Below are 20,003 nucleotides of genomic sequence, written 5' to 3' on the forward strand. Positions count from 1 at the left end.
GCTGAGTCACTAAAGTTGTAGGGTAACCTGAGTTCAAACACTTTGAAAAGTGCTTTTCAGATGGGCAGAGTTCAATGATAGGGAACAGAGAAGAGGCAGACCCGGAATATCACTCTAGAAGGCAAATAATGGCTGAGGTGAACCCAATTCATATTTCATCTCTGGTGAGAATAGATAATCTTGGATACTTACTGATAGTGAAGAATGGATACTAAGAACTTTATAAATTACTTTCCATTCATGAGTGTCAGGACATCACCTGGGGATATCATATACCATGGATACCTGTCCGTACAGTGCTAGGTAAATATTAACTGGTATTTATAGTCAAGTTTGATGAATGTTGGATAGAATGGAGGAGTATAGGGAGCTTTGAGAGTTCCAGGTCTTTTGAGCTTTGAAAGCACAGGGAATCTTGGGAAGTAAGGACATCTCATCAATAAAAATTTATTGAGCACCCACATACACTAGGTACCATAAGGGTATGGGAGACTGCCTACTACCATAAACAACTTAGGATTTACTCACAGTTTCTTCTCATCTCTATGTCCACAGAAGCAGATTGTAACAAGAGAGCATGGCCCAGTACAAGAGTAGCACAGAGGTAGAAGTCATGATTATAGACTTAAGCTATTCTTTTAATTATGAAATATTCCAAATATATAAAAATCAGAAAATAAACATGTAGGTATATTTATTGTCCAGATTTAATAGAATCATGTTGCAAAATTGGCTGCTTTCCTCTCGTGTCCAAGATTACAATTTCATATACAACTAAAGCCTGGCTCCTCCAGCCAGTTCCTTTATCCCTCTCTAAGGTCAGAGCACTCCTGAAGTTGGCATCATTTCCATACATTTTAAAAACTGTTACTATGTCTGCATGCCAGATGTATCCTATCTTGTTTTCCCTCCTCAAGTATGCTGTCTTTCATTAAAACATTTTTATTTCTAATGTATTCCATTTTATCAATCTCTTTTGTTATGTACTTTGTGTTTTACAAAAAAATCTTTCCCTACTCTGAAGGCATGAGATACTTTTCTCTCTTGCCTAATATTTTCAGAGTTTTGCTTTTACCTTTGTGGATTCAAACCTTCTGGAATGTGGTTTTATACATTTTGAATAAAAAACATCTGATTTTACTTTCTTCTACATAGCCAATTTCCCCAATATTTATTGATTAGGCCTTCCTTTTTCAACACACATCTAATGTCCTCTATTATTTTCATGGTTCCCATATTTGTATAGATCCTTTTATAAAGTCTCCTTTTTTCATGGATTTGTCTATCCCTGTGTTAACACCCTACTGTTTTTTCCTAAGTATTCTTATCTCCTTCTATTTCCATTAAATTGGTTATTCCTGAACCTTCACCATATTATAAAACGCTGGGATCAACATCTTGACTTTCTTAAAGGCCCATTGTAGAGATATCACAATTATATGGATTTTTATATCAATTTATAGAACTATGTCATCAGTATGATTGTCTTCCCAGATATAAATTTAAAATTTTGATTTCTTTTTTGAGACAGTCTTGCTCTGTTGCCCAGGCTGGAGTGCAGTGCTGCAATCTTGGCTCACTGCAACTCTGCCTCCCAGCTTTAAGTGATCCTCTTGCCTCAGCCTCCTGAGAAGCTGGCACTACAGGTGTGTGCCGCCGGGTTCAGCTAATTTTTGTATTTTTGGTAGAGATGGGGTTTCTTGGCCAGGCTGGCCTCTAACTTTTGAACTCCAGACCTCAAGTGATAAGCCTGCCTTGGCTTCCCAAAGTGCTGGGATTACAGGCATGAGCTACCCTGCCCTGCCAACATGATTTATCTCTACATTTATTTAAATCTTTTTTGTGCTCTTCAGTAAAGTTTTATAATTTCCTCTGTAAAGATGTCAACAGATACCTACATACGTTTTGAAAGATGTCTAAGTGCCTTGTACTGCTGTGCTGTAAATGGTGTTTAGTTTCTAAATTTTTCACATTTACAGCAACTGAATTTTGTTTGTTGATACAGTAACCTGAAACCCTGATGAAATTTTAGTTTCTCTGTAGCTTCTCAGTAGGATTTTTCAAGTAGATAATTTTATCTCTGCTTTTATTATACAGTTTTACTCTTATCTTCTCCAATCTTGATATTCTGTATCTTGCCTTTTTGTATTTACGTCGGAGTTTTGACATTGCAGTGTGTAAAACCTCTAGTATAATTGCTGTGCTGCATTCTAATAACTTGTCAGATTTATTTTTCATTTACTAATTCTTCATTTTCATTTTTTTCTATTTTCTTCATGTATCTACAATCTATTTCATTAATTCTCTTTCACATTGATCTTTTTTTCCCAATGTCTTAGATTAGATTAGGTGAGGTTTTGCTGCAATAACAAATCATCCTAAACTTGTCTTAAAACAACAGAATTTTATTTATGTTTTATGTCCTGACAAAATTAGTGGGATTACTCCCTTCCACAGCCACTTATAAATCTAAGCTGATGGGACCACCAACATTTTGTTTCTGCATAATCTGAAACATGTGGTTTCTCTGTCATGATGGCAGGGGAAGAAAGTAAGTGCTACAGACTGAATGTTTGTATCCTTCCACCCCCAAATTCATATGCTGAAGCCCTAACCCACAATGTGTTGATTTGGAGGTGGGAGTCTTTGGGAGTTCAATAGGGTTAGATGAGGTCATAATTGGTGGAGCCCTGGTAATGGAATTAATGACATTACAAAATGAGATGGAAAACTTGCTCTTTCTTTACCATGTGATGACACAGTGAGAAGGTGACTGTCCACAAGTCAGGAAGCCCTTATCAGGGACTGAATCAGTCTTGATCTTGAACTTCTCATCTACAGAATTATGAGAAAATAAATTTCTGTTGTTTAAGCCAGCCAGTCTATGGCATTTTGTTATGGCAGCCTGAACGGCCAATACAGCATGAGTCCTGCACCAGCTTTTAGTGCCTTAACTCCAAAATGACAGACATTATTTCTTATAATGACTATTGGACAGAATGAGTCACATTCCTCCAACTACATGTAGCTAGAAAATACGTTCTTCCTGGGGATGAGGAAGAGAAGGAGAAGCAGATATTGGTATATAATGTCAAAGTAAACATGTTTTATTTTTGTAGCTGTGATGTGTGTGGTTTTGGTATATTTTAAACATTTATATTTTCTCTTTAAAATAAAAAAATTTAATTATCCCCAGTTTGGGGAGGAGATTGTCTGATCCTCTCACTTTGTTTGGCTATTGTTATTCCATAATCATGTATTTCTTCACATTTTAAAACTTTTCAATATAAACTAATCTTTAGCTGTATTTTCCCCACTTGATGGAATTCTGTTTGGTCTTGTTTTTTAAAGTATATCCCCAGAATATTTTGTTTTTGTTTTCTTTTGCCATACCTCCCACGAATATTACTGATCAATGATCAATTTTATGTTCATTGATTGGTGTAGAGATTTCTGAACCCCATGACTAGGCATAATTCAGTCTCCAAATATAAGAGACTGGCAAAAAGGGTAGAAAAACCTGTGTAACTCTGCATTTTGATTGGAGAGTTTAATCCATTTTATATATAAAGTAGTTACTGATAAGGAGGGACTTAAGTCATTTTACTATTTGTTTTCTATATTCCTTTCAGCTTTTTTGTTCCTCATTTCCTGCATTACTGTTTTGTACTTTGATTTTTTTTGTAGTAAATGTTTAAATTACCTTCTCATTTCCCCTTGTGTATATTCTATAGCTATTTTCTTTGTGGTTCTACAAGCATTACATTTAACATTCTCAAATTATAACACTCTAATTTGAATTTATATCAGTTTAACTTAAACAGAAAGACTACTCCTTTGTAGCTCAATTTCCACCCCTTTGGTTGTGGTCACAAAATTACATCTTTAGAATTGTGTGCCTTAATTGTGTGCATATAAACTAATTATTTAAGTGCATAAGTCTCTTAAATTATGTAGATTGTGGAGTTACAAACCAAAGTTGCAATAATACTTAGCTTTTAGACTGATTCTTTAGAAGTGTATATTTTTAGGAAGTGAATTTAAATCATCTAGAAAACAGTAAGAGTTACAAGCCATTGTTACAATAATATTAGGTTTTATAGTTGTCCATGTATTTACTTTTATCGACGTGTTTATTTCTTTATATGGCTTCAAGTTACTGTTTACTGTCCTCTTATTTCAACCTGCAGCACTCCCTTAAGCATCCCTTGCAGGAAAAGTCTAGTGGTAATAAACTCAGCTTTTGTTTATCTGGAAATGTTGAATGTCTTCCTCCCTTTTGAAGAACAGTTATACTAGATTTAAGATTTGTGCTTGACAGGTGCTTTTCTTTTAACATTTTGGAGGCCAGAAGGAAGTGTACTAGTATCTTTAAAGTGTTTGATATCTGCCAATAATCTAATTGAGGACACTTTATATGCAATGAGTCACTGTCTCTCTTGCTGCTTTCAAAATTCTCTTTGACCTTAGACAGTTTGATTTGAATGTGTCTCTATATGGGTTTGAGTTCATCTTCCTTGGAGTTTGTTGAGCTCTTGGATGTTTATATTTATATGTTTCATTAAATTTGGGAAGTTTTCAGCCATTGCTTTTTGAAATATTCTCTTTGTCCCTTTATCTCTTCTTTGGATCTCTGACAAGGCATATGTTGATTGGTTTGGTGGTATCCCATTGGTCCCTTGTGCTGTTTACTTTTCTTCACTCTTTTTTTGTCTTAGACTTCATCATTTCCATCATCCCATGTTCGAGTTTACAGATTCTTTGGTCTGCCTACTCATATCTGCCTTTGAATCCCTCCAGTGAAATTTTCATTTCAGTTATTCTACTCTTTAGCTCCAGATTTTTGTTTCATTTTAGGTTCTCTTTGTTATTTCCATTTTGCTCATACATCATTTTCTTGATTTTCCTCAGATCTCCTTTTAGTTTTCAGAGAATTTTAAGACAGTTGTTTTAAAGTATTTGTCTGGTAGATCTGCTATGAGATATTTTTTTCAGGGAAAGTTCTGTTGATCTTTGTTTTTTTTCTTTTGAGTGGGCCATACTTTGTTTCTTTGTATGCCTTGTAATTTTGTTGTTGTTGTTGTTGAAAACTGGGTACTTATAGTAACTCTGGAAATCATACTCTATTTTCTATAGTGGTTTTGTTATTGGTTTTGTGTATTATTTTTTGATTGTCGTAGGCTGTCTCTGTGCTAAGGATCAGCCTAAGGTATACATTTAAGGTCTTTACAGGTCTTTTCTGAACCTGTACCTTTCCCTGGGTAGACAAAGTTACTTTTTAATTTTTTTCATATATTCAGTTGCATTTGAATGTCTGAGTCTCTATTATCTGGCTCCCAAACAGGAAAAGAAGACAAAAGGGCAAGAGGAAAGAATGCTGGCATTTTAAGTCCCCTGGAAATTACTTTAGCCAGAGTAGGAGGTGCTTGTAACACGAGGGAACTTACAACAATGGGTATTGGCCCTTTGTCTGCACCTCTGTGATCAGAAGCAGAAATCAGCAATTAGAGAATATACCCCTGATATTTGGAGGACAGGGTCATTCCCTGCACCCCAGCTTTCACAAACTGTATGCAGGTTGCTTCAAGAACAGCTGCCTGCTACTGGTCTGGGGGTTGGATGGGTACTGTCCTAAGAGCTGAAATGGACCAAAATTAATGGTAATTTACCATCAAAGCCCTCCCCTTAAATTTGCAAGCCTTCCGTAGACTTCAGAATTCAAGAATAGTTACATCAGACAGATTTGGCAGTGCAAACCGTGCCTAGATGGTGAGACAGACTCCTGTTGTTTCCTATTCTACCATCTTCTCAGAATCCTGTTTTGGGATTGATTTTATAGAAATTATTTTGTTAATTTTTGTCTCAGATATTTGAATAAATTTATAAAAGCAGCCTGTGTTTTCACTGTTTCTATATTTGAGCTTTGTAAGTTTTCTTGTATTACAAGCACCTCTTTTCTGCAATTCAAAGAAGCCTATACCAGGTTGATAATGCTGCTAATACGTTGGATCCTGTAGTTGAAACTTGACCAAGATGGTTAGCATAGAAAGACAATTTCTATTTAATTATGCTCTAGCTTTAGAAAATGTGTATAATAACTCTAGAGTTTTTAGAAAATGCATATAATAACTTTAGAGTTGATAATACATTTTGCCATAAAATAGAATGCCTTCAACCATGAACAGATCAATTGCTTTTACATTTCGATAAATCCTTCTAATTTTTACCTATGTTTTGCCAAGTTATTAAAATGCTTTATTTTAAAATTTGACCAATATACACATAATAGTATATTCTTTAAAACTATAATTAAAACATAATTCAGAACAGTTGATAACTGTATTTTGTTGTGTGTTGTTCCATTTCTATTTCTGCCATGTCTATGTTTAGCAAGTAAACAATTTGATTTTTTTCTTAATAGTTTTTACAAAATATGTAAATGTACCATGTTTCATTTTCAAATTATCTATGATCAAGTTTAAAGATTTGAGAATAGCATTTCTTTTATATATACTTTGAAATATACGTGCAAGCTATACCTGCATCCTCAGTAGAGTAAGTCAGCAAAATCGTGAAATACTATGTGACTGATATAGGTGATCTAATTTCACACTCAAATCTGAGGTAGGTATTATCTTTCATTGAAGGAGGAGGAAACAGAAGGACTTTCAGTAATGATGAACAAAGCAACTAGTATTTTTCTTCAACAGAAAAATAAGATTAGACACAATTGTCAAAAAAATTACTTTAGGGCACTAGGAATTGACGACTAAAGGCAGACAAAAATCGAGAAGCATTCACTTTTGAAAAACACTAGAGCTTCGGGTAAAATTAAAAACTGTTGTATTCTTGCCTGAGGTTTCTCCCCTCTTTCTTCCTCCACCAGACTGTTGGGGGAAACAGTAGCTTTGTTAGCCTGGAATTGACTACCAAACCCTGATGCTTTACTGCCAGAAGCAATGAATTCAATTTGGGGAAGAAAGCAAAAACTTAGGGTTTTGCTAACTAAAGTGGCAGATTTATTTGGGAACGGATGGAGGCAACCCACAGCACTGAAAGACCAAGACTGTCATTCCAAATTGGGTTGACTGACAGACCAGTCAGAAGCTTTATGAAGAGACTGTGGAAAAAAGCAAGCCATGGAACATCCAAGTGAAGCTTTTCCATACCTTTCTGCTGTATGAACACTACAAATGCACGGAAAGACCAAAGAGAGCTGCCACTCCCCCACCAAAAAAAGGAAACAAAGCCAAAAGAGCCTTGAGAATTGCCTGACATTTTGAACGTATTCCTCAGCCCACACAGAATAACTGGAATGAGATGCAATAATCCAGATGGCATATTTCCTAGACAAAAACTTAAAAGTAACCTTTATAGATATGTTTAAGTATTTAAAGGAAGCTATGTTCAATGAATTTGAGAAAAATAGCCTAGCAATAAATCAACAAACATAATGTAACAAGTAGAAAATATATATTCAAAAGAATCACATGAAAATTCTAGACTAGTAAAGTAAAATGATTAAAAGAAGTTAATTTTTAAAAATAACTGGAAGTCCTGAACAGTGTAGTTGGGAGGATAGAGAAAAGAATCAGTAAACTTGAAGATAATTAGAAATGATTGAAGCTAAATAATAGAGGGGAAAATGTTAAAGACAATTGAGCATAGTCTCAGGTACCTATGGAACAATGCCAGGTGTTCCTATACATGTATCAGAGATCCAGAAGAATAAAAATAATCTATTTTAAGATATAATCCTTTGACTTGAAGGAAAAATTTAACTTGAAGATCTAAAATTTTTAATGAACCTCAAGTAGAATAAACACAAAGATAACCCCATCTAGATACAACATAGTCAAATTGTTAAAAGCCAAAGGAAATAGAAATATTGAAAACAGAAAAAAATGACTCAACACATACAACGTTACAATTCATGGTTACAACGGAGTCCAGATAGAGGTAGATAATTTATTCAAAATGCTGAAAGAAAAAACTTGTCAATCAAGAATTCTATACACAGTAAAATCATTCTTCAAAAGTTAAAAGTAAAATGAAGAAATTTCCCCAAATAAACAAAAACTAAGGGAATTCATTGCCAGCATACTTCACCTACAAGATATACAAAAGTCCTTAAGGTTGAAAGGAGACAACACTGTATGATTACCTGGATCCACAGGAATGAATGAAAAATTCCAGAATATGCACATTTTTATTCATCTATTAATTTTAAAAGGCATAAGCAATAGCTATAATTCACTAAAATTGAATTTACAACACATAAGTTGTGATATATATGAGAGGAAATGAAAAGAGGAGGAGGAAGGAAATGAAGTAATACTGGCTTTAAGTTGCTATCTTTTGCTGCAATAAAGTCAGTGTTAACTTGAGATACGTTGTGATGTTGCAGATAATATTAAAATCCCTAGAGCAACATAGTTAAAACATCAAAGTAGTTAAAATAGTGTACTGAAAATATTTGTATAACACAAGAAAATACAATAAAGGAGAGAAAGGGGAACAAAAATCATGAGACATGTATAGAACAAATAGCAAAGTGGTAGACATAAATCCATTCATATCAGTAAGTTCATCAGATATGAATGGACTAAATATTTTCATCAAAAGGCCTAGATTGTCAGACTGTATAAAATGCAAGATCCACCTTTAAGTCTTGCATTTAAAAACAAATAAGTTGAAATTTTAAAAAAAGGAAAAAGACAAACCATGTAAACAATCACCATGTGAGAGTTTGAGTGGGTTTCTTTTTATCAGAGAAAATACTTTAAGACAAGAAATATTATTAAAGACAAAGAAGGTAATTTCATAGTGATAAAAGTGCAAGTACATTAGGAAGATATGTTACAAATGTATTTATACCTAGAACCAGAACTCCAAAATACATTTTAAAACCGAATTGAGAGGAGAAATAGACAACTGAAAAATTGTAGTTGGATGTTATATTAGTTAGGGTTCTTCAGTAAAATAGAACCATTAGTGTATATACACACACACACACACACACACACACACGAGTGCATACATTTTTCACATATGATATATACACATACGATTTATACACATACATAGATATGTATCTATATCTACTAATTATAAGAAATTGGCTCATGTGGTTATGGAGGCTGAGAAGTTCCAAGATCTGCAGTTGGCAAGATGGAGACCTAGGAAACCCAACGGGGTAAGTTCCTATCTGAGGACAGGTATAATGTTTTAGCACAACAGCTAGGTGGGCAAAATTTTCTCTCACTCAGCCTTTGGTTCCACTCAGATCTTCCATTGGATAAGGCCTACCTACATTGGGGAAGGCCATCTGCTTTCCTCAGTCTATCATTTCAATGTTAATCTCACTCAGAGTTGCCCACAAAGACACATCCAGAACAGTATTTGGCCAAACTCTGGGCACCCCATAGCTCAGCTGAGTTAAGACATAAAATTAATCATCATAGAGCTTTCAGCAGTCCTCTCTAAATAATTGATACAACAGCTAGACAGAAAATCAGTAAAGATATAGAAGACTCGAGCAACATTATCAAGCAATTTGACCTGATATTTCCTTCTATTAGCTGCCAGATATGTTCCATGTAAAGGGGTCAGACTGGCCTAAACGCAAAGTGGTGGTAACAAGGCTACCAGGTAGTTTGGCCTGTCAGTAACTGAAAGCACAACCAGACACAGCGATGGCAACAGTAGGAATGGGAGCTAGCTGTAAGGTCAACTAAGTGGCTTATGCTTATTTTAGTAATCAAGGCCGCATCTTGTGCACCAGCTTTAAATGCCGTCAGAAGCTAGGCTGACTTCAGTCACTTTCAGTAGATATTATCATGGTAATCTGGTATTCACTCCCCTCCTTATAAAGGATTATAAATATCTACTTTCCTATAAAGGATTATACATATCTACCTGTTACTACAAATTTGCAGTACTTCCCTATGGGAGAACTATTCCCAGCAACACAGATGTGGTTCTTGGACATATGATTTGGTTTAGCCAATAGAATGTGAGAGAAAGTGACATAATTATATCCATGCTGAAACTGAGCTGTTCTGTGCTTCAACATGTGTTCGTTTATCTCTGCCACAGAATGGCATGTCCTAGATAGGGTCTGCTTCTTCAGCCTGGATCCCAGAATAAAAAAGACCCTTGAAACATTCCTGCAGCTGACCCATAAGCTGGAGCAAAGCCACAGTGTATTTGAAGTCAGCATGTGAGTGAAAAATAAGTTTCGTTACCACTGAGATGTTTTTATGGAATAACCTAATGATATCACTGACAAACCTTGACATTGAAACACCCCAATTGACACCACTAGTATGGCAGACATTCATTGGAATATCTTCCCAGCCATTTTTCTGTTGCAGAAGAGCGTTCTGATCCATATCATGAGAGCCATTTTGATATGTTATCTCTGTAGCACCCTTTGGTTGTAAGCTAAAATAGGTGGCTTTCTTTCCTTTGAGAATTTTACAGAAGACCTGGAGCCTAGAAACTAGGAGTTAATTAACATATATTTAAATGCTTCCAAAAAGGTCTATAAACTACTGTGTGCCTCTAGAGAAATCCCTATTCTTATCCCGTTTTGTTGTTTTATTAACTTCTTTTGGAGATATTCCAGTATTCTTCCAAACCAGTGCTAGCTGGTTTCTATTTGTTTGAAACCAAAAGAACCTAAACTAATACATCAAGCACCTAACACTACCTTGATATTACTCAAATTCACTCTTTAAATGTTGGCATAGCAAAAGCCAAGCCTTGCCAGGGCTGCTCCCACAGTGGCAGGGGACGTGGAAAGAGCCCTGGGCTAAGGGAGTTGGCCAGTCTTTAAGTCTGGCCAGGAACAAAGAGTGTGGACTTCCTAAATTCCATCCCTGCATTACAATCGCCACATGACATATTCTTTTTTTCTTCATTATCTTCCTAAATAGGGTCCAGGTTTCCAGCAGGCTTGGGGGTCCCCTCCCTGGGCCACTGGAACAATAGATGGAGCAGAACGTGTAAGATACAGAGCTCTCTTGCTGTGTGAATGGGTGGTCTCTGGCAGGGTTGTTTTTGGCCAAGTAGGGCCTGCGTATTTCCAGTTACAGTTGCATATTGTTGCTTGCAACTTGGCAGTATTTCAACCAAATGCATTAAAATATAATTGCCTTTTAAAGAACAGACATGCATTAACACAGGGTTTTGAAAAATTAGGGGCAGCTAACTAATAAAATAAGTTTGTAAGAACAAGGCATGGAACTGCTTTTATTGGCATTTCCAGCATTTTTTTTTTTTTTACTTCTGGGCATCTGAAGAGAATATCTATCCAGTTACCAAATTTTCTCTGGGGTGCCTGCCAGATTTCTGGACAAAAAGCTTTAAAATTTTAAAAGGTGATAGGACAATTAGAGAGGGTGTTTCTCCTTCCCACATGGTTTCTAGCCAAACTGTCCTGATTACTCTCCTGAGCTTTAGATTCATGTATCTAAATATCTGCTTAATATTTCCAATCTGGAGATCTGTCCCCACCAGGCCTAAGCTCAGTTTGGTACAAGCAAAATTTATCATGTTTCTCCTTCCTCAGCTCCAATCTTTTTTCCTTCTATATACTCAACGTATGTTGCTATCACTATCCACTCATACAAGCCAATTAGGAATCTCTTCACTATTGAACCCTACCCTTTCTGTGACATTCCACATCCAATTAGTCACTACCTTCTATTAATTTGACTTTCAATATAGTTTGAGTTTGCTATTTCACTGCCTTAATAGAAATAGTGCTGATTATTAAAATAGCTTTTCAATCAGCCTCTTGATGAAACACTCATTGTAATGCCTCCTGTCCCATCAGTTATTCATATTGCTACCAAAGCAGTCCTCCTAAAGTATTAAGTTGGAGGATGCTGCTTGTTATAAAACTTTAAATTTGATGCTAAATGTTTCTGCCCAAACCCAAGTTCATATGCTGAAGCTTTAATACTCAATATGAGAGTATTAACAGATGGGTGTGCCTTTGGTAGGTGCTTAGGTTATGAACATAAAGCCCTCATGAGTGGGATTAGTGCTCTTTAAAAAGATTCTAGAGAGATCCCTTGCTGCTTTCCCTACATGGAGACACAGCAGGAAGAAGGTGTCTATGAACTGGGAGGCAAGAGGCTTCATCAGATATGAATCTGCCAGCACTTTGATTGTGGACTTAGCTTCTAGAACTGTAAGAAATAAGATTCTTTTGTTTATAAGCCACTTAGTCAATCAGCCCAAATGGACTAAGACAATGCTGTAGGCAATGTTAAAACCCTGAAATATTTAGAAGGGCATTTAAGACCCTCCAATTATTCAATTATTAGCCTTATCCATTTTTCAAATACCATTTTATGAGATTAAAAAAAAAAAAAGGCCGGGGGCGGTCGCTCAGGCCTGTAATCCCAGCACTTTGGGAGGCCGAGGCAGGTGGATCACGAGGTCAAGAGATCGAGACCATCCTGGTCAACATGGTGAAACCCCGTCTCTACTAAAGATACAAAAAATTAGCTGGGCATGGTGGCGTGTGCCTGTAATCCCAGCTACTCAGGAGGCTGAGGCAGGAGAATTGCCTGAACCCAGGAGGCGGAGGTTGCGTTGAGCCGAGATCGCGCCATTGCACTCCAGCCTGGGTAACGAGAGAAACTCCGTCTCAAAAAAAAAAAAAAAAAAAAAAAAAAAAAATTCTGTTAAAGCAATGAAAAAGCCAAAGTTCTGAGAACTATGCTTTTCTCGTGTCACACATTATTTATTTTGTGCCCTAGTAAATAAAGGGAATAAAGACAAAGTTATATTCTTTCCTTAAATATGAGCCTTTCTTTACCAATCTTCATTTTCTGTCCCAGAAGGAGCTACAGTATTGAAAAGTTTGACTATTGTATAGCAGCGAGAATTCAGTTGAAGCCCAAAGATTGGTCAGAACACACTTTACAGTGGAGGAACAGGGCAAGAAGGTACAGGATTTTTTTCCCCAAAAATAAAAACTTCCTGTTGTCAAACATCACCATTTTCTGTGCTGTCTTGAACCAGCTTATGGATACCTGCAGCACAGTGTCTCTCAAACCTCATTAGCTCCCATACAGAGCTTTCTTATCTAGCAGCACGAGGAGAATGTCAGATGTACACATCCCTCCTCTGGATCTCCCTTTTAAAAATCTTAGGTGCAATTTCTCACACAACACCTTGCCTATCCATTATGGCTGGTTCTCATGTGTATTGTTGAAATCTGTTGATAGAAAATAAACACTTCTCAGCCCAACACTTGCTTTTGGACACCAGCCTCATCACACACTCTCACTCTGCCTTTTTTATTCTACTGTTCCCTCAAGCTCTAAACACCTGCCTCCCCTATGGAAATCCCACAAGCCTCAGCTCACTGTCACCACAGTTGATGCCCCAGCTACAATTTGTTGCTGCCTCCTTTGGCTTGCACTGCATTTGACGTGATTGCCTAGTTAGCGTTATTTCATTTTGTCAAGTGTTATAATTAGCTGAATACACTTTTACCATCTCCAGTAGATTGAACCTAGGAGCGGTGACTTTTCTAACTCTGTACCCCAGAGGACTGAACACAACGATTAGTGATTGAGCAGATAAACTAAGCCCCCACTCCCAGTTCCAGTTTCTTTGATTTGTGAGCTCTCTTGTGAAAGGGAATTTAAACACCAGGGGCCTGGGCTTTTAATCAAAGGAATTGAGTGGGAAGATATCATTTCTGGCATTTTAGAGCGGGCAGATTTGCCTGCCATCAGCAATGCCTTTCTGAGAGAGGTTGTATAAAACGACTTGACTTTTAGGGGCCACATAACCAAGTTTTGGGTGACTGTATTGTTCACAGAATGGGCCACAGATTCTTCTCTTATTATAAGTAAATTGACACATGAAGTATTACAAGGTGGGACATTTAAGTACACTAAAATAACTAAACTGACATACTTAAAAATTTTTTGATTAGCACCTGTCAATCTAGAAATAATTGTTGTATTCACAATTTTTGAAAATAAAAATTTTCCTAAGATTAATGTCTCTGATAATTGAAAACTTCTTTATATTGCTTATGTGAACATTAGAAAGATAAATTATATACATCCACATACTGTAATCAGTTCCTTCATGGTATACCTCTGATGGATTTGGTTGCCTGACATTCTTCAAGTTGTATTTTTGCTTAATAAATTCAATTTGATTTTTGTTTAAGAGCATAATATTTTTAATTGAGAAAACTTTACCAATATCTGATAAGCTCAGAGGAAATTCTGTTAAATGGTAATATTTATAATTTTTATTTTTATGTATTAAAATATGTACAGCCACAATATTTTCAGGGATACAATCTTTTTCTCATTTAGAAAAACTTTGACAAACATTTTTATGACTCATCCAATGGATTCTCTTATTATGTCACCAAATTTAGATATTTCAAAAGTATAAGTATTTTCAATATTGTATTTCAGCACAGAATACACATTTATTCAATTAGAAATAGTAGCTCCTGCAAAAGATTCCTTCCCTAAGTCAAGGTATTCCAAAGTGCAATTACAGAATGTCAAAGCTAAGTGTTGCAGGCTGTTTGAGTTCTCATTGTCTGAGTTGTTCGATTTCTCCCTTGCTTATAGAGAGACACATTTTAATCTGTTTGTAAGCTTTGTTTACTATCATTGCAATTCACTCTGAGTTTCAAAAACTGGCTTAATGCTTTTTCTCTGAACAATTAAAGATTATGAAAAAATGCAATCACAATTTACAGTACTAATTTACAAATGACTCTGAAGTTGATTTACATAGCTCTTCCCGGGCTCAAACATTTCTAAAATTCAATTGATCATGGGGCAGCAAAGAGTTCAGTCATGTTTTCATAAATATACAAATTATGGATATGAATTATTATGCATGTCTATATTTGTGAGAACCTGACAGAGCCAGTAGCTTAAGGTGAATCCTCAGTGCCTGAGTGGCTAATTGGGCCTGATTTTTTAAAATGGAACCATGTGGCCATTTGCTGACTAGAGGTGGCATCATATTCTGAGGTCCCAGAAAACCCTTACGGCTACTTAACTTGGGGAATTTCATAGCTGACTGTTCCTGTTCACACCAACCAGTCAGAACTCAACTGCTTCTACCAATCAGACCTGAGCAAGTTTGAATCCTTACTTTGCATAAACAGACCTGATAGGGAACCTGGACAGGAACTTTGTATAAAAGCCAAATTCTCCCTTTGTTCTCTTGTATGGAAAGCCCTCAATTTTACACTGAAGAATGCATCTCCCCTTGTTTGCAGACTGTTCTGTAGAATGAAGCTTTTCTTCTAAATTCCTTTTCAGAAAATAACTTGCTCATTTCATATTCAACATTATCTTTTGCAAATTTCTCTAAAAATATTGACACATTTTGATAACTACAGATTCTATTTCAATTGTAGGATGTGACAATGAGACTACAAGCGGAAATTATGCGAGTACCAAAGTCAATTTCAAATACCTTGGCATAACACCATAGACTGCTTAATTTAGTAAAAATATTATTTGCTATAATGGAGTACTCGACCAAAATTATTCATTATTACCACCACACAATTTTATCTTCAATATTTAACTTTTCATAAAAGTTCTTTTGTAATATTTCACTTTTGTCAGAGTGAACTTCCAAAATTTTTACTTACTTTGATTCTATAAATTTGATTTTAAAATTGTCCATTATTGAGATTATTTATTTCTGTTTGTATCACACTAATGTAACTATTTAAGTATTTTCAAAATTTTTCTTTTCATAGAGAAAACATATTGATAGTTATTATTTCACCTTTATGCAAGTACAAGAAAACCTCAATTTAAATAGGAATAAAATTATCTTTAAAAGAGAATCTGATAGAGCCAATCTCTAAAGATAGATGAAAAGTCATGCTTCACAGAATGTTATGTAGAAGCACTTTCTACAGCTGTCCCTGTAGATTTCCGGTAGAGAGTTAAATATTCTCTTAGAAGAACAGTTAAGTTGTGAAATATGCCATTAGGATCTTTCAGCAGATTTGTGTGTTCTGATATTCATGAGTTCCGTAATATCACTATGGCCCCTATGGAAGACAAGAAATGTTGCAAAATGTTTTGTAAATGTTTCACATTCAACTTTTTGAGAAGTGGGAATTTAATACATAATTTTTCATTAAACATGCACTTTCATTCTTGATTGCTGGTGAAATGTTTGTCACAAAATATGACAACAAGACCATTATAGCAAATGGAACCATGTGGCCATTTGCTGACTAGAGGTCGCACTATATTCTGAGGTCCCAGAAAACCCTTACGGCTACTTAACTTGGGGAATTTCATAGCTGACTGTTCCTGTTCACACCAACCAGTCACACATGTGTTTAGACTGCTGTACATCTACCTCAGGATAGCTCAGCTAATTTTTTTTCCCTGCACATAATTTACTTACACTAAATCTATAATTTCACAAGTTTCCTGCTTACTGCATAGACTCGTAGCCTGAAAGCTTTGTGCATCTGAAAGCCCAAGGCAAAGGCCACAGCATAACTTGCTTGTACATCAAATGACTGGTGGGGAAAGTGAAATGAATTTTCTTCCACCACTACCTGGGACCAAAAGGAGTTAGCTAACTTTATCCAATCATGTCTGAGTGTAGTTTATTCCATCAGTGAGTACCCAGCAAACTGTTTTTGAAGGAGAACATTTTATTTACCTTGCATCTGAAAAATGTCAGGAAAAAATTAATGTATGGGTTATTGTGATTATTTCCTATTTCATCATGTGTTCAAGTGAGAACTTTTCCCATGCATATTGGCAACACCATGGCAGAAGCTTAATGTACAGAGTAGTTTCTTATCAGATCCATCCCGGGGTATTTTAATGTAACTACTAAGAACATCTTTTTAAAAATGAAAAGTCCAAGGCAAGTTCTAAAATACATGAGGTGCTAAGACAACTGGCATATACTAGAACTTCCTCAGGCAAATTGTGATATATGATAATACTTTTTAGATAAATCTAAAGACTTAGGTGTTATACTTTTCTCTCAACTAAGAAAATTGTCTTCAAAAATATTTGCTTTACTAAAATTATGCTGGTAATTTTCCAAGTATCATTTAATCTCTTTTTCTTTTAATATCAGTAAAAATCAAATTATAAAATTTAAAAAACAGTTTTAGCAAACTAAGGATAGGAGAGAAACTCCTCAATCTGGTAAAAGAAATCTATGAAAAACCTAGAGTTAATATCATACACACTTGGGTGATCAAATATTGAATGCCTTTCACAGAAGATCAGGAACTAGGCAAAGAGGTTCCTCTCATTACTTCTATTCAGTATTATACTGAAGTACCTCGTCATTGCAATAAAGCAAGAAAAAGAAATAGAAGCATAAATGCTAGTGAGGGAAAAGAAAACTATCTCTATTTGTAGTTGACAATGTTGGTGTAGAAAATCCAATTTCATGTTACCAGACAACTCTGTATTTGTGAGGCATGTGATACTTTGTTTGAAACATGGTTATTCACTTATGTGTATGGTATGGACTCTACTAGCACCTTACTAGGGAACCCCAGAGGAAGAAATGAGATCACCATGATAGGATTAATGTCCTTATAAGAGGAGGAAACCAGAGCACACATATCTATCACATGAGGATACATTGAGAAGGCAGCTGCCTGCAAGCCAGCATGAGGGTCCTCACTAGGAAATAAATATGCCAGCACTTTGATCTTAGATTTCCCAACCTCCAGAACTATGAGAAATAATGTCTGATGTTTAAGTCACCCAGTCTAGGAATTTGTTATACCAGCCCAAGTGGGCTAAGACAGTAGCTATTATAAACCAGATGACAAAACAGAGAGAACAGCAAGGAAATTGAGTCAAAGCCAAAACTAGAACTCAGCCTGCTTAACCCCCAAACCTCAGGTTCAACATGCCAGGCTCCACCATCTTTCTCCCCGTAGTGTATCTGAAAGGGAGTTCTTTCTCTCAGAGAAGGTGTCTGGAAAAGGAGAAACCATCTCGATGGGTAGCCATTTTTTCCCTTCATGGTGTGGAAAATTCAAACCCTTTCGACAGACAGCCTGCCTGCACACTTGGGAGACATGCAGATCCTGGCAAGCTCTTTGCTCCAAAATCACCCTTCTCGAATTACACTCCCCCAGGTTCCTCGATTAGCAGGCCCTGGCAGCTTCTCTCCACCGAGCCAGTTTGGGGTTGAGGCCTAATGCATCACAGGTGGGTCCTGGCTCCAAATGCATTCCAGATGGTCTCACGATCTATGCTTCCCTGCAACTCATTATATTTTGGCTATCTTGGGATCACTAATGATGCTGAAGGGCTATGAGTCTCGAGGATGGCAGAGACATACTCTGAAACCAAGACCTTTGAAAGGTCTTGTATATTGGAACACCTGCCATAATATATGCATTCACAGGGAGCAAGCATATGCTGACCTTGACTCTCAGAGGTTACTGTGAGGGGCTTATGAATTTGACATTGTGAATGGTCTGTCTACTTGAGTCACAGAATGAGTATAAAGGGATCAACTGTGCTCTTACATAAAATAGCTCTACTGCAGCTGGTCTATAGAGAGAGTAAGGATATATTCTTGAACCCTAGTAATTGCTGTACCAGTTATTCCTTGAGAGGGGGTCACGACTGGGCAATTGTTTAGGGGCACGGGGTGAACCTCATGGCTTTTAACCCTTTTACAGCCATATCCCTTCAGAAAGAGGGTAATATTCTGTTAATTGCGTCTTTTATATTACAAAAAACTATGTTCTGCAAAACAATTTTCAGCTTCTTTTCTAAGCTGGAAAGCTGCCTAAGGCAGATACTGGAAGTTGAACAAATATCAGATTATTCAAGATATTTAAGTTTATGATATGCTTTTGGAAAAAAAAAAACAGTTGAAATTATCCAGGTTTGGTTGTCTGAAGAGCTCAGGTATAAAATCTTATCAAGAAACAAGAATATAGCATTTAGAGCCAATCATCCTTGGATTTCAATCTCGATCCCATCACAAGTTTGGAAAATTAGTTTGAAAAACTGTTCACTTTTCTGACAGCCATTATCTGTGACATGGGGATAATTTCAACACAAAAGGGTGCACTGGTTTTGTTTACTTTCTCACTTGTGTATTTTTTCATCTTCGTGAATTCAGGCATTTATTAGTTCATTCCCCTAGTGTCTTTTCTGTCCCAAGCACCATGTTAAGTTATGCAATAAATCCAGTCTAGGAAACAAAACTGATATTCAACACAATTCAACAATGTGTTGAGCACTCACTATGCATCAGTTGCTGTGCTAGGCAATAAGCAAAGAGTGGTGTACAATACAGTGATTGTCCTCATGGGGTTAGGGTTTAGTAGATAGTAAACAACACTGCATAATGTGATTGCTGCTTCAACTGTATGTTCTGCTACATTGGAACATAAGCAGGCATAGTTGACTTTACTTGACTGGCTCACTAAGGACTACCAAGGACAGGACAGTGGACCTGGGTTCTCAGGAGTTGGTAGGAAGTATCTGGGCAGGAGGAAGTTTATGTTGGGGCCATTCTAGAAGAAATAAGTAGCATATATACATCCATTCCTAAAGTTATTCTATTTTCCTATTTCTAAAACTCTCAAAACATATTACTATTTCCAGAGTTTTCAAAAATACATGACTGGCTGTACTTTCCTATGCCATTCATATGTTCACTACCAGACATAGCAATTTTTAATACTCCATGTTTTACTCCTGAAAAAAAAAACAAACAATCCTAAGTATTGGTAATGTTGAAATTCCTTTCAACCACTGTGGCAGGAACTGCTAGCTGCTTATCTGAATCCATTTTTTCTTTCTGCCTTATAAGCAGAACACTGACTTACTTCTGGCTACAAGACTGCATTTTTTTGGCCTCCCTTAGGGTAGTGGAGTTGGTTGGCAATGAGATGGTTGCTTTATTTTTAAGTTTCTTAACATGGGTTAAGAAACAACAGGGTTTTCTGGATTGTG

The sequence above is a fragment of the Callithrix jacchus genome, chromosome 7 (assembly GCF_049354715.1).
Source record: "Callithrix jacchus isolate 240 chromosome 7, calJac240_pri, whole genome shotgun sequence".
Taxonomy (NCBI): domain Eukaryota; kingdom Metazoa; phylum Chordata; class Mammalia; order Primates; family Cebidae; genus Callithrix; species Callithrix jacchus.